The sequence below is a fragment of the Salmo salar genome, chromosome 13 (assembly GCF_965601325.2).
Source record: "Salmo salar chromosome 13, fSalSal1, whole genome shotgun sequence".
Lineage (NCBI taxonomy): Eukaryota > Metazoa > Chordata > Actinopteri > Salmoniformes > Salmonidae > Salmo > Salmo salar.
The window spans coordinates 28,747,038-28,762,915 of record NC_138303.1 but is presented as its reverse complement, the minus strand read 5'-3'; the positions used below and the strand labels follow the sequence as shown (position 1 = coordinate 28,762,915).

Below are 15,878 nucleotides of genomic sequence, written 5' to 3'. Positions count from 1 at the left end.
AATTAGATGTTATTGTAATGGACAATTCTTTTTGCTTTTGTTTCAAAAACAAGGACTTTTCTAAGTGACCCAAAAACTTCTGAACGGTAGTGTATATAATACAGGGCTGTAACCCAAACAAAGATTGAGGTGTAAACTTCCAATAATTACAAAGGACGAGACCCGTAATAACAATACACGGGACGAGACCCGTAATAACAATACACGTGACAAGACCCGTAATAACAATACATGGGACGAGACCCGTAATAACAATACATAGGATTAGACCCGTAATAACAATACACGGGACGAGACCCGTAATAACAATACATGGGACGAGACCCGTAATAACAATACACGGGACGAGACCCGTAATAATAATACATGGGACGAGACCCGTAATAACAATACACGGGACGAGACCCGTAATAATAATACATGGGACGAGACCCGTAATAACAATACACGGGACAAGACCTGTAATAATAATACATAGGACGAGACCCGTAATAACAATACACGGGACGAGACAAGTAATAACAATACACGGGACGAGACCCGTAATAACAATACACGGGACGAGACCCGTAATAACAATACACGGGACGAGACCCGTAATAACAATACATGGGACGAGACCCGTAATAACAATACATGGGACGAGACCCGTAATAATAATACATGGGACGAGACCCGTAATAACAATACACGGGACGAGACCCGTAATAACAATACATGGGACGAGACCCGTAATAACAATACACGGGACGAGACCCGTAATAATAATACATGGGACGAGACCCGTAATAACAATACACGGGACGAGACCCGTAATAATAATACACGGGACGAGACCCGTAATAACAATACACGGGACAAGACCCGTAATAATAATACATGGGACGAGATCCGTAATAACAATACACGGGACGAGACCCGTAATAATAATACATGGGACGAGACCCGTAATAACAATACACGGGACGAGACCCGTAATAATAATACATGGGACGAGACCCGTAATGACAATACACGGGACGAGACCCGTAATAATAATACATGGGACGAGACCCGTAATAACAATACACGGGACAAGACCCGTAATAATAATACATGGGATGAGACCCGTAATAACAATACACGGGACGAGACCCGTAATAATAATACATGGGACGAGACCCGTAATAACAATACACGGGACAAGACCCGTAATAATAATACATGGGACGAGACCCGTAATAACAATACACGGGACAAGACCCGTAATAATAATACACAGGACGAGACCCGTAATAATAATACATGGGACGAGACCCGTAATAACAATACACGGGACGAGACCCGTAATAACAATACACGGGACGAGACCCGTAATAACAATACACAGGACGAGACCAATAATAATACATGCGGTAACACGCAAGCTGATACAACAAAGCACAGGTACTCACAAGACCAACGGACATGAAACAATAATCAACAAGGACAATGGGGAACAGAGGGCACATAGATACACATACTAATCAGGGGGAATGGGAACCAGGTGTGTGTAATGAGACAAGACAGTCCGGGGTTGGTGGTAATGATCCAGTTCAGTGATGCCTGGAAGGCCATTGACGTAGAGCTCCGGAGCTGGTGAACGGAATGAGCAGTACAGGGGGAATCCGTGACAGAAGGAGAGATTAATAGAGTTAAAGGTGTATTTCTGGATATCAAAATTACCTTAGGTGGAGATTTTAATGATGTATCTAATGTGATAATTGACAGATATCCCCTTCCTAACAGAGCCAGCATTGTTAATCCTGAGTTTAATAATCTATGTCTTGGATTATTCGATATTTGGAGATCTAAATATCCTGATTAAAAGGACTTTGAGTAACAAGGACCTGTCCAGATGTTCAATAATTGACTTCTGGTTGATTTCTAATTCATTAGATAACACCGTGGTCAAGGTATCCATTAAACCATCAATTCTTACTCATCTTAAAGTTATATTATTATCTTTAAATGTTAATGTCTCTGAAGTTAATAAACTGAATCTGAGTTATAGGAAACTCAATAGTAGACTGTTGGAAGATGATCATTTCAAGATGGATGCCAAAGATATTATACAAGTCAATTGGAGGAAAGCCCAACTATTTAAGTCTTATGGGAAATATTGGGAATTAATGAAGTATGAAATAAGACAAACAGCCATGAAGAGAAGTAAAGAAATTGCTGAACTTAAAAGATTGAGGGAAGAGAAACTTGTTAAGGAAATACTTTCTCTAATCTCTATGGAGGACCTTGATGAAGAAGGAAAGGGTCAGTTATTTTCTTTCCAACTATAAATGGACTGAATGTATGAAGAGAGAGCAAAAGGGGCATTTAAAAGACCAAGAATGAGATGGTTGGAGGAAGGTGAAAAAAACACAAAATACATTTACAATTTAGAGAGAAAAAAAATCAGAATTTACCTCTATTTATACACTCCAGGGAATGAATGCCTTAATAGTGAATTCTATAAATATTTTCAGGAAGATATTGTTGAATGTATATTTAATGTTTTTAATTAAGGAGGCAATTGATTTAGGGGTCCTGCCTGTTTCTATGACACAAGGCCTCATTTCTGTAGTCCCGCAAAACACCAGTCTCAACGTCAACAGTGAAGAGGCGATCCCCGGGATGCTGGCCTTCTAGGCAGAGTTGCAAAGAAAAAGCCATATCTCTGCTCAGTGTCTGTGTTCTTTTGTCCATCTTAATCTTTTCTTTTTATTGGTCAGTCTGAGCTATGTCTTTTTCTTTGCAGTTCTGCCTAGAAGGTCAGCATCCCGGAGTCGCCTCTTCACTGTTGACGTTGAGACTGGTGTTTTGCAGGTACTATTTAATGAAACTGCCAGTTGAGGACTTGTGAGGCATCTGTTTCTCAAACTAGACACTCTAATGTACTTGTCCTCTTGTTCAGTTGTGCACCGGGGCCTCCCACTCCTCTTTCTATTCTGATTAGAACCAGTTTGCACTGTTCTGTGAAGGGAATAGTACAGAGCATGTAAAATGTCAGAATAATGGTAGAGAGAATGATTTATTTCAGCTTTTATTTCTTTCATCACATTCCCAGTGGGTCAGAAGTTTACATACACTCAATTAGTATTTTGTAGCATTGCCTTGAAATTGTTTCACTTGGGTCAAACGTTTCAGGTAGCCTTCCACAAGCTTCCCACAATAAGTTGGGTGAATTTTGGCCCATTCCTCCAGACAGAGCTGGTGTAACTGAGTCAGGTTTGTAGACCTCCTTCCTCACACACGCTTTTTCAGTTCTGCCCACAAATGTTCTATAGGATTGAGGTCAGGGCTTTGTGATGGCCACTCCAATAACTTGACTTTGTTGTCCTTAAGCCATTTTGCCACAACTTTTGAATTATGCTTTGGGTCATTGTCCATTTGGATGACCCATTTGTGACCAAGCTTTAACTTCCTGACTGATGTCTTGAGATGTTGCTTCAATATATCCACATCATTTTCCTCTTCATGATGCCATCTATTTTGTGAAGTGCACCAGTCCCTCCTGCAGCAAAGCACCAACACAACATGATGCTGCCACCCCGGTGCTTCACGTTTGGGATGGTGTTCTTCGGCTTGCAAGCCTCCCCCTTTTTTCTCCAAACATAACGATGGTCATTATGGCCAAACAGTTCTATTTTTGTTTCATCAGACCAGAGGACATTTCTCCAAAAAGTACGATCATTGTCCCCATGTGCAGTTGCAAACCGTAGTCTGGCTTTTTTTTATGGTGGTTTTGGAGCAGTGGCAGGTTATGTCAATATAGGACTTGTTTTACTGTGGATATAGATACTTTTGTACCTGTTTCCTCCAGCATCTTCACAAGGTCCTTTGCTGATGTTCTGGGAATTCTGCACCAAAGTACGTTCATCTCTAGGAGACAGAACGCGTCTCCTTCCTGAACGATGGCTGCGTGGTCCCATGGTGTTTATACTTGCGTACTATTGTTTGTACAGAGGAACGTGGTACCTTCAGGCATTTGGAAATTGCTCCCAAGGATGAACCAGACTTGTGGAGGTCTACAATTTTGTTTCTGAGGTCTTTTGATTTTCCCATGATGTCCCATGATGTCAAGCAAAGAGGCACTGAGTTTGAAGGTAGGCCTTGAAATACATCCACAGGTACACCTCCAATTGACTCAAACGATGTCAATTAGCCTATCAGAAGCTTCTAAAGCCATGACATCATTTTCTGGAATTTTCCAAGCTGTTTAAAGGCACAGTCAACTTAATGTATGTAAACTTCTGCCCCACTGGAATTGTGATAAAGTGAATTATAAGTGAAATAATCTGCCTGTAAACAATTGTTGGAATAGTGACTTGTGTCATGCACAAAGTAGATGTCCTAACCAACTTGCCAAAACTATAGTTTGTTAACAAGAAATTTGTTGAGTGGTTGAAAAAACTAGTTTTAATGACTCCAATCTAAGTGTATGTTAACTTCCGACTTAAACTGTATCTGGTTTATCTCTGAATGTTACGAAATGTGATGTCACGTCCTGACCAGTAAGGGGTCATTTTGTTATTATAGTATGGTCAGGACGTGGCAGGGGTGTGTTTGATTTATGTGTCTTGGGTTTTTGGGTAATGTTCTATGTTGTCTATTTCTATGTTTGAATGTCTATTTAGTATATTTCTATGTTCAGGTTTAGTTTGGCCTTCAATTGGAAGCAGCTGTTCTTCATTGCTTCTAATTGGAGGCCATATTTAAGTAGGGGCTTTTTGTCACTGTGTTTGTGGGTAGTTATTTTCTGTATAGCCTTATAGAAATGTTTCGTCGTCGTTGTTTGTTATTTTTGTTAAGTGTTCACATTTATCCAAATAAAATAAGGAAGATGAGCACGATACCCGCTGTGCCTTGGTCCACTTTTTACGACGCACCTGGCATGTGAATTATTTGCGTTGAAAAGATGTGACTTAAACTCAGTATGTAATATCCCTGTAAAAGATGTGATCACATATATTGGTATTAAAGTTAACAAAGATCAGAAAGAAAGGACCAGTTTAAATTTGTTTCCTATTGTAGAGAAAATTAGAAAGAGATTCAACTCCTGGTTATTAAGAGATCTTTCTTTATCTGGACTTGTACTAATCTAAAGGTCTGTCCAGATTAGTTTATTGCCTTGCCTTGGCTGTCCCTCTGTCAGTAACTAAAATGGTTGATACTAAATTATTTAACTTCATATGGAGGAATACACCTCATTATTTAAGAAAAGCAGTAATATGTAGCACCCAAAGTGAGGGAGGGTTGAATGCTCTGGATTTTAAAACCTGTAATATAATCTTCAAAAGTATTTAAGAAATATGGATTGCATTTGGAATATAATCCCTAATTTAATATTCCAACAGATTGGTGGTCTTACTCAAATGCAACCTTTATGTGGGTAAGATCCCTATTAAACTTGCTAACCTTCATAAACAAGTACTTCTAACTTGGAACCTCATGTACGAACATAATTTTCCCCCACAAAGATATACTGGAATAATAAATACAGAAAATACAAAAACAAGTCTTTGTTTTTCCAGAACTGGTTTGATAACAGCATTATCTGGGTTAAACAACTATTGAATAATGATGGACAACTGTATGATTATCCAGAATTCATGAATACATAATGTTACATTCACTGCTGAGGAGTATCATATTGTTGTTAGAGCTGTCCCTAAAGGTGCTATTCTTCTTTTAGGAGAATATAACAGTACTCCAAGTGCAACTGTTGAGGACTTTGTAGCCTCAATTCAGTTAGAAAGAATTGACATGTAAATGTAATAACATGTATATAAGAAAACTATATCAAGATGTTACTATTCCCTCTGCTAGAATATACTGGAATGCAGCCCTAGGGCAAGTGAACTGGAACAAAGTCTTGTTGTTGTCTGGCAAATATTGTATATCTAATAAGGTGAAAGTATCATTCAAACTCATTCATAGAATCTACCCTGTAAAGACCTTTATAAGAGCGTCTGCTAAATGACGTAAATGTAAATACACAGATTTAAAATAGCTATTGATAACACATGTGTATTTTGTGGTTGTGACCCAGAGACTCTTGACCATTTATTTTGGGACTGTTTTTATGTCAGAAGATATTGGAGTGAGTTAGAAGATTTTATTTTAAAATAAACTGCTATTATTGTTAATTTGAAAGACTCTGATATAATGTTTTATTTTTATCCAAAGTATATGGACCCTGATTTAACTTCATTGCTAATTAGTTTATTTTTTATGGAAGATTCTTTATCCATCAAATGAAGTGGGCGGAGAACAAACCCCTCTTCACATTGTTTATTTTGAAATGATCAGTAAGTGTACAAACAAAAAAGCAATACATACCATAAAACGTTTTGACAAATTGAAAATGTATCTGGATATGTAATACCCCTGTCTGTTAGGTTAATGTACTCTTCTTTGTATATTTCTGTTTTTGTATTTGTTTTCTTCATAATTAAAAATAATAATAAAAAAAAATGTAAAGAAAAGAATGTCAGTGTGCAAAATCCAGACATGAAAGATTGCTGTGAAAGAAACAAAGTGTTGTAGACAAGACAAAAACGTCAACACAGGAGACATAAAGTAAGTTTTCCATGCAATTTGTTTAGCTTTTTTGTATACATGAATTCTGCTGGACGATTTAGCATAGGTAGCTAGCTAGCTAGCTAGTATTTGCCAGCTAGAGTAGCTAGCTAACGTTAGCTTCTCTGGCATTTTTGTTAGGTCTACCAACTAGTTAGCTAGCTATCTAGCTAATTACCATCTACAGAATTACACTGTAATAAGGACCACTTAAAACGAAGCGTTAGTCTCTAGTCTTATTGGACTGGGATCTGATTCAGTGTGTTGTTACTGTACTCCCCACCCCTTGGTCTATTGGCTTCACCATGTCTCTGCTGTGCAAACTGGCTTAAGAATTGTTTCTCGTGTTAATCCTTTTGTTCTGGAATTTGCTAACAGAAAGCTTTTCAATGCATTTCTTTGTTGTTTCAGTATAAGTTCTTATTAACAGAAACACAAATACCTACTTCAAACTATGCACACACATCTAATATAATACACATGTAGGTAAACAAACACAGATATAGTTACTATCAATAAATGTGCCTGTTCTCTATTTTCATTTCTGATCTAAAGGCCTCTCTCTCCACAGATCTAAAGCACACACCCTCTCCACAAACACATGCACACTAACACACACACACACACACAAACTAACACTTACACACAACTCAAAAGGGCCCTTCGTCCCCTCCTCTCCCTCACTATGGGGTTCACCTTCAGAGAGTCTCTCTCTGCTGGTTGCAGCTGGGTAGACTAAGCCCTCTACTGCTGCTTTGGCTTACACTGAAATAAATGGGTGTGTCTCGGTGTGTGTGTGTGTGTGTGTGTGTGTGTGTGTGTGTGTGTGTGTGTGTGTGTGTGTGTGTGTACTCGTGTACTCAGTGTGTGTCTGACTGTGACAGAGAGAGGGCGATGTAGAGAGTGATAGAGAAGGAGGAGTGGGGGTGGTGCTTTATCAGGAGGAAAAGCCAAATTAAAAATGTGGAATGATCCCTCCTCCTGGGACGGGTTCAATTAGCAGGCTAGATGGCTGGGAGAGAGGCTGAAAGGCTGAGAGGCTGGGAGGCTGGGAGGCTGGGAGGCTGGGAGGCTGGGCTAAAAGCCACAGCCTGGCCACATCTATTTTGCACCAGCATCACCCTATACACACATGCATTTCGCAGTCATACACACGAGCACACACTAGAGCCGGGACGATACCAGTTTCGTTATATTTTTTCCATGTCAAAAATAAAAACACGAATGAAACCAAACTCTTTAGGCCTTTCAAAAACTGCTGTATGTAAAGTATAGTGTGTTATAACTTGGAAAATAAATATATGTGACTCTGGATGAAAACATAATACAGTTTGTTTCCAACATTAAGGCTGTTTTCCTAAAGAAGGTAAATCCACTTTGTGTTTTGTTTACTTGCCACGATATCGATCGCGATACTGTTATTGTCCCGGCCCTAACACACACACACATACACAAGCGTGTGCGCACACACCCACCCTACACATAGACACACCCACTTACACATAGACACACCCACCCTACACATAGACACACCTACCCTACACATAGACACACCCACCCTACACACATAGACACACCCACCCTACACACATAGACACACCCACCCTACACACATAGACACACCCACCCTACACACATAGACACACCCACCCTACACATAGACACACCCAACCTACACATTAAGACACACCCACCCTACACATTAAGACACACCCACCCTACACATTGACACACCCACCCTACACATAGACACACCCACCCTACACATTAAGACACACCCACCCTACACATAGTCACACCCACTCTACACATAGACACACCCACCCTACACATATAGACACACCCACCCTACACATTAAGACACACCCACCCTACACATTGACACACCCACCCTACACATAGACACACCCACCCTACACACATAGACACACCCACCCTACACATAGACACACCCACCCTACACATATAGACACACCCACCCTACACATAAACACACCCACCCTACATATAGACACACCCACCCTACACATAGCCACGCCCATCCTACACATAGACACACCCACCCTACATATAGACACACCCACCCTACATATAGACACACCCACCCTACATATAGACACACCCACCCTACACATTAAGACACACCCACCCTACACATTAAGACACACCCACACTACATATAGACACACCCACCCTACACATTAAGACACACCCACCCTACACATAGACACACCCACCCTACATATAGACACACCCACCCTACACATATAGACAAACCCACCCCACACATATAAACACACCCACCCTACACATATAGACACACCCACCCTACACATACAGACACACCCACCCTACACATAAACACACCCACCCTACATATAGACACACACACCCTACACATAGCCACACCCATCCTACACATAGACACACCCACCCTACATATAGACACACCCACCCTACATATAGACACACCCACCCTACACATTAAGACACACCCACCCTACACATAGACACACCCACCATACACATTAAGACACACCCACCCTACACATAGACACACCCACCCTACACATAGACACACCCACCCTACACATAGACTCACCCACCCTACACATAGACACACCCACTCTACACATTAAGACACACCCACTCTACACATTAAGACACACCCACCCTACACATACAGTATAGACACACACACAACATCACAGATCACACCCCATACTGCATGGTCGCAGTTTGATTAGGCCTGGCTAATAACTTAAGCACCAGAAAGTGTGTAGGCATCAGGAAGGGTGAATAGGGGAGTTAGAGAGGGGGGTGCGGGGAGAGCTAATGAGGGTGGTGAGAAGGGTGAGAGGTGAAATAAGGGGTAGGGGAGAAGGACTGGGGTGAGGGAGAGGGAGGAGGATTAAGTGGCAGTGGGGTAGAAAGGGAGGGATGGAGGGAGGGAGGGAGGGTGGGTGTGAAAACAGTGGTGAGTGAGAACACAGGTGGTGAGAGGAAAGGAGGAGAGGAATAGATGGAGGGGAGGAGGGAGGAAGACATTAATGGAAGAGATCTGCTCTGCTCTTCTCTACTCCCCTTTTCATTTATTCTATTCCCCCTCCGCTAACCTGCTGTGTTCTCTTCTCATAGTCTCAGCTCTTCTCTCCCTCTCCCTTTCCATCTTTATCCTCCTCTCTTGTTCCTACATCACCCTCCCCTTCTCTTTCCCCTTATCTTCTCCCCTCCATTCCTCTCTCTTCATGGACTTTGTTCTGTTTTGATGGCTAGGTGCAGCTAAGGGCGTTGACTTGAATATGAATCTTGAATCCCAACAGCTGTAACTTTAACTGGCACTGCCACAACAGGAAGAGAAGGAGATGGGAGAGGACTGGGGGGAATAACATGCTTTATACAATATATCCATCCTGTGGTCTGAATGAGGGTGAATGGGCTTTTCTTATCCTAAACTAGCCTGACAGAGAGGTGTGAGTATAGTGAGTGGAAAATATTTAACTGCATAGTGTGATGCTCACTGAAATACCAGGCCGCAAGAGCCTGGATTCATTTCCTCTCTACGTTGACTGAGAGGTTTACTGTGAGTTGTCACACACCAAACTGTAAAAATGCTGCAGTTGCACACACAAACACTCCTGCAGCTCTATGGTTGGCCCTGTGTGTGTGTGTGTGCCATCTTGGCCGGTGGCACCAGAGTGTGACAGGTGAGGAGTGACAGGTAAGGGGTGCTTTACTGCACGCACTCAGCAGCGTATCAGCAGGCCTGGCTGTCTCGTTATCAGGCAGGCACCCGGCAGAACAGCCAAATCCCCTCTCTAAGCCCCCGAGGCGGGCGAACGCTCCCTTTACTTCAGCTCTGAGGGGCCGATGGGGGGAGGAGGAGGGGGAGGAGAAGAGGGGGAGAGACTCGTTATTTTCTCATCTCCTATTGTAAAGCCATCTAATTCTCCTCTCCTTCACCTCTGGCTTTTTCTACATAGTAGAGGTGATGGATTCTCGCCTGCAGCCTGAACCCCAAATGCACACAAACGTCACACACACACACACACACACACACACACACACACACACACACACACACACACACACACACACACACACACACACACACACACACACACACACACACACACACAAATTCTGACACATACTGTATATGCAGACACATATGCCAGGGTACAAACACACACGGCTCTGCACATTAAGGCATATATAAGGAGAAGCAGAGGTAGAGAGAGGAGGAAGCATGAGTGTGTCCAAGACAAACAGGGAATGAGGCTTCAGCTTGCCAAAGAGCTTCTGATCCACCCACCCCTACTCTCCACACTGTTTAGTCCATGTCAGAGTCACTCCCCTCTCTCTCGCACTGAGCCCACAGCACAGGGATCGGCTGCTATGGCTGATATACATCTGAAGGAGAGAGAAAGGTCAGGTGGACTTCCTTGTTGTTTGGTACACTGCTAGTACACTGTTCTGAACTGCTTTTACCCTAAAGCTTCTGATGCTGAACTGAGATTGGCTCTTCTAGCCTCTGTTTCAACCCTGGTTCAGTGTATCGTTGTCATGTTATCTGTACCTGATGACGCTAACTGATCTAGTCAGGCTATTCAATCCCACATGGTTGCACTGTGACCTTATATAACTGGTCAGATCACTCCGGACCATACTGTACCTACTGTATGAGGCGCTGTTTATGTAAACTGTCTCCCTGTGCCAAGTTGTTCCTAAAACCATTTCTCTCAAACCGTTCTTCCTCCTTTACAGATTAATTCAAGGGAAAACATAAGGGGCAAGTGATCATTACCAGTGTATCATTACCAGTGTATCAATACCAGGGATCATTACCAGTGTATCAATACCAGGGATCATTACCAGTGTATCAATACCAGTGTATCAATACCAGGGATCAATACCAGTGTATCAATACCAGGGATCAATACCAGTGTATCAATACCAGGGATCATTACCAGTGTATCAATACCAGGGATCATTACCAGTGTATCAATACCAGTGTATCAATACCAGGGATCATTACCAGTGTATCAATACCAGGGATCATTACCAGTGTATCAATACCAGGGATCATTACCAGTGTATCAATACCAGTGTATCAATACCAGGGATCAATACCAGTGTATCAATACCAGGGATCATTACCAGTGTATCAATACCAGGGATCATTACCAGTGTATCAATACCAGGGATCATTACCAGTGTATCAATACCAGGGATCATTACCAGTGTATCATTACCAGTGTATCAATACCAGGGATCATTACCAGTGTATCAATACCAGGGATCATTACCAGTGTATCAATACCAGGGATCATTACCAGTGTATCAATACCAGGGATCATTACCAGTGTATCATTACCAGTGTATCAATACCAGGGATCATTACCAGTGTATCAATACCAGGGATCATTACCAGTGTATCATTACCAGTGTATCAATACCAGGGATCATTACCAGTGTATCAATACCAGGGATCATTACCAGTGTATCAATACCAGGGATCATTACCAGTGTATCATTACCAGTGTATCAATACCAGGGATCATTACCAGTGTATCAATACCAGGGATCATTACCAGTGTATCAATACCAGTGTATCAATACCAGGGATCATTACCAGTGTATCATTACCAGTGATCATTACCAGTGTATCAATACCAGGGATCATTACCAGTGTATCAATACCAGTGTATCAATACCAGGGATCATTACCAGTGTATCAATACCAGGGATCAATACCAGTGTATCAATACCAGGGATCATTACCAGTGTATCATTACCAGTGTATCAATACCAGGGATCATTACCAGTATATCAATACCAGGGATCATTACCAGTGTATCAATACCAGGGATCATTACCAGTGTATCAATACCAGGGATCATTACCAGTGTATCATTACCAGTGTATCATTACCAGTGTATCAATACCAGGGATCATTACCAGTGTATCATTACCAGTGATCATTACCAGTGTATCATTACCAGTGATCATTACCAGTGTATCAATACCAGGGATCATTACCAGTGTATCATTACCAGTGATCATTACCAGTGTATCAATACCAGGGATCATTACCAGTGTATCATTACCAGTGTATCAATACCAGGGATCATTACCAGTGTAAATCAAATGATGAAGCATCTGATTTAGTTCTGCAGTCAACAGTGACATGGTAAGTCTACAGGAGACAGCATCTCCGCGCACACACACACACACACACACACACACACACACACACACACACACACACACACACACACACACACACACACACACACACACACACACACACACACACACACACACACACACACACACACAGAGAGAGAGCGAGAGGAATACCTTACTCATCAGGAGTGAGTATCATATCAAATGCCTGTACTGTTACATTTATTCAACTGGATTGAAAATAAAAATATATCTGATAAAATGTTGATGATGACAGCATTTAGCTTTTTATGTGAATAAGAGAACAACTTGTCTCCTCTTTAGACCCTCCAGCAGCAGCATCCATTAAATATTTCAAACAAAGAAAACTGCCATTGCTACTGTATATCTGTCTTCCTCTCTGTCTGTTTTTCATTCTCTCTTTTTCTCCCTCTTCCTCTCTCTCTATTTTTCTCCCGCTTCCTCTCTCTATATTTCTCCCTCACCCTCTATTTTTCTCCCTCTTCCCTTCCTCCCTCCCTCCCTCCCTCCGTGATGTGTAACATTCCCGTCCAGCCCAAAGCACACAGACACAGAGTCTCACCACACTGCCAAAGTCACTGCCGCTTTGTAGCCCAGCCTCTGGCCTGCACTCACCACAAAGAGTGAGAGAGAGCGAGAGAGAGAGAGAGAGACTAGAACCACATATATCTACAGTAGAACACTCCATAGAGACCCAGACACAGTCATACTGTTAAGCTGAGATGCTCAGGAGTGTTCAGTATCCAGGGGGAGATGTGGTCTTTGGGTTAAAAGGCTGAAGGTACCAAGGATTATTTGAGATGACAGACACAGACACACAGATAAAATACTATATCGGTTTCAGATATTAGCTGCCTGTATGACTCTCTCAATGTAATCTGCACTACTTTAGAGAAAGGAAAGAAAGAGAGAGAAAGAAAGAGAGGAATAAACTCCCTTCGTTAAAATTAGCCATTTACAAAACGTGCAGAAAGGAAATAAAAGCTAGAGCTAAATTAGATTAAAGTGCAGAAGTGACAGTGTGGAAAGATGGGGAGGGATGGAGGGCGAGAGAGAGTTGGGCTGTACGGAATTTCAGGTGTAAAGAGAGAGTATCCTCTTTTGTCCCGCTGGTCAATATTAGGAAAAATCATCTGAACAGGCAAATGGAAATGTGTACTTAATATGCTTACTTTGACTTAAAACTGACACTCTAGCACAAGCAAACAACTGACTTTTCAAAGAACTGCTGTGAGAAATGTTGAATCTCCAACTGAAAAAGGACCACTTTCTCACACTTTCCAACTGAAAAACACCACTAGGCTGTTAGCAAGGCAAACATGAATCTATAACTCCACTACAACAACACTGACCAGTTCATTCACACAAAAAAACAACCACACTGACAAACACTCTGCTTCCAAACTACTGTTTAAATAACAGACACATGATAAACACACCCCAATAACAACCGCTATAGCACTGGGAAATAAAGGAAAGGAATGTCTTACCTTTGTACTCTGTGTGTTCCTGGTACTGTAGCGCTCCTAGGTCCGTGTCTCTCTGTCTGTGACAGGTGCCATGGTGGAGCAGTAGAGTCCAGAGTAAGGAAAGGTAGTCTCTCTTGCTCTTGCTCTCTCTCTCTCTCTCTCTCTGGGCTGTAGAGAAGGGGAAGACATTCAGGGAGTGGGACAGAGCATAGTAGTTCTCTCACACTCTTTCCCTCTGCCTTTTGGTTCTTTCTTTGACTGATATACTCTATCACTTCCACTGCTCAATGGCTCTCTCTCTCTCTCTCTCTCTCTCTCTCTCTCTCTCTCCTCTCTCTCTCTCTCCTCTCCCACACACCCTCCTCCTCCTTTTGAAGCCACTCCCTCTGCAATGGTCCAAAGGTAAAGTCCTTCCCTCCCTCTCCTCTCTTATTCCTTCTCTCCTTTCCTCTCTCATTCCCTCTCTCTCTTCTCCTCTCTCTCTCACTCCCTCTCTTTCCTCTCCTCTCTCATTCCCTCTCTCCTTTCCTCTCTCATTCCCTCTCTCCTCTCCTCTTTCATTCTCTCTCTCCTCTCCTCTCTCATTCCCTCTCTCCTCTCCTCTCTCTCCCTCTCTTTCCTCTCCTCTCTCATTCCCTCTCTCCTCTCCTCTCTCATTCCCTCTTTCCTCTCCTCTTTCATTCTCTCTCTCCTCTCCTCTCTCATTCCCTCTCTCTCCTTTCTTCTTTCATTCTCTCTCTCCTTTCCTCTCTCATTCCCTCTCTCTCCTCTCCTCTCTCATTCCCTCTCTCATTCCTTCTCTCTCCTCTCCTCTCTCATTCCTTCGCTCTCCTCTCGTCTTTCATTCCATCTCTCTCCTCTCTCATTCCCTCTCTTTCATTCCTTCTCTTTCCTCTCCTCTCTCATTCTCTCTCTCTCATTCCTTCTCTCTCCTCTCTCATTCCTTCTCTCTCCTTTCCTCTCTCATTCCCTGTCTCTCATTCCTTCTCTCTCCTCTCTCTCTCGTTCCCTCTCTCTCCTTTCCACCCTCTTTCACCCCCCCACAGGTCCCACATGTTTTGTTATTACACATGGCTCTTTGACTTCTCTCTGTGTCTGCTCAGTGGTGTGATCTCTACGTGGCTCTACATGTGTTGTAGCTTCACTTTCATTTGACTGGTTCCGAGTGTTCCAGAGTGGGAAAGATTTTGGCTAGCTATGGCTCTTGGGTTGGGCTGATGCTGAGGGTCAGGGTAAGGGTGAGGTAAGTGGCTGGCACTGGGTTGAAGTCTACAGTAGGTTGAGAGTCTGGATCTGGGTCTCGATGTCTCACTTAAAGTATTTAAAGAGGTTAATCATTAACCCGGTTGTTCACAACCGATTTGGAGCCACAGCAACATATTAACTACACACACACACACACACACCACACACCACACACACACACACACACACACACACACACACACACACACACACACACACACACACACACACACACACACACACACACACACACACACACACACACACACACACACACACATATCAAATGTAAATAGCTCCAAACAAACAATCTCATCCATATTGTTGAGAAAAAAGGCACACACATTATTTACCATTTCT

General features: G+C 42.4%; 1 protein-coding gene across 2 annotated transcripts in view; it reads right to left on the bottom strand.

Moving 5' to 3' along the window:
* Nucleotides 1–14,597, bottom strand: part of sema3b (sema domain, immunoglobulin domain (Ig), short basic domain, secreted, (semaphorin) 3B) — an 87,584-nt gene extending 72,987 nt beyond the window's left edge. The window contains exon 1 of one of the 2 annotated variants that reach the window (XM_082959940.1): nt 14,295–14,597. The gene's annotated coding sequence lies outside the window, so the exon portion shown is untranslated. The remainder of the gene's footprint in view (nt 1–14,294) is intronic. The other variant, XM_082959942.1, reaches the window with a different exon arrangement.
* Nucleotides 14,598–15,878: the final 1,281 nt, after the last annotated feature.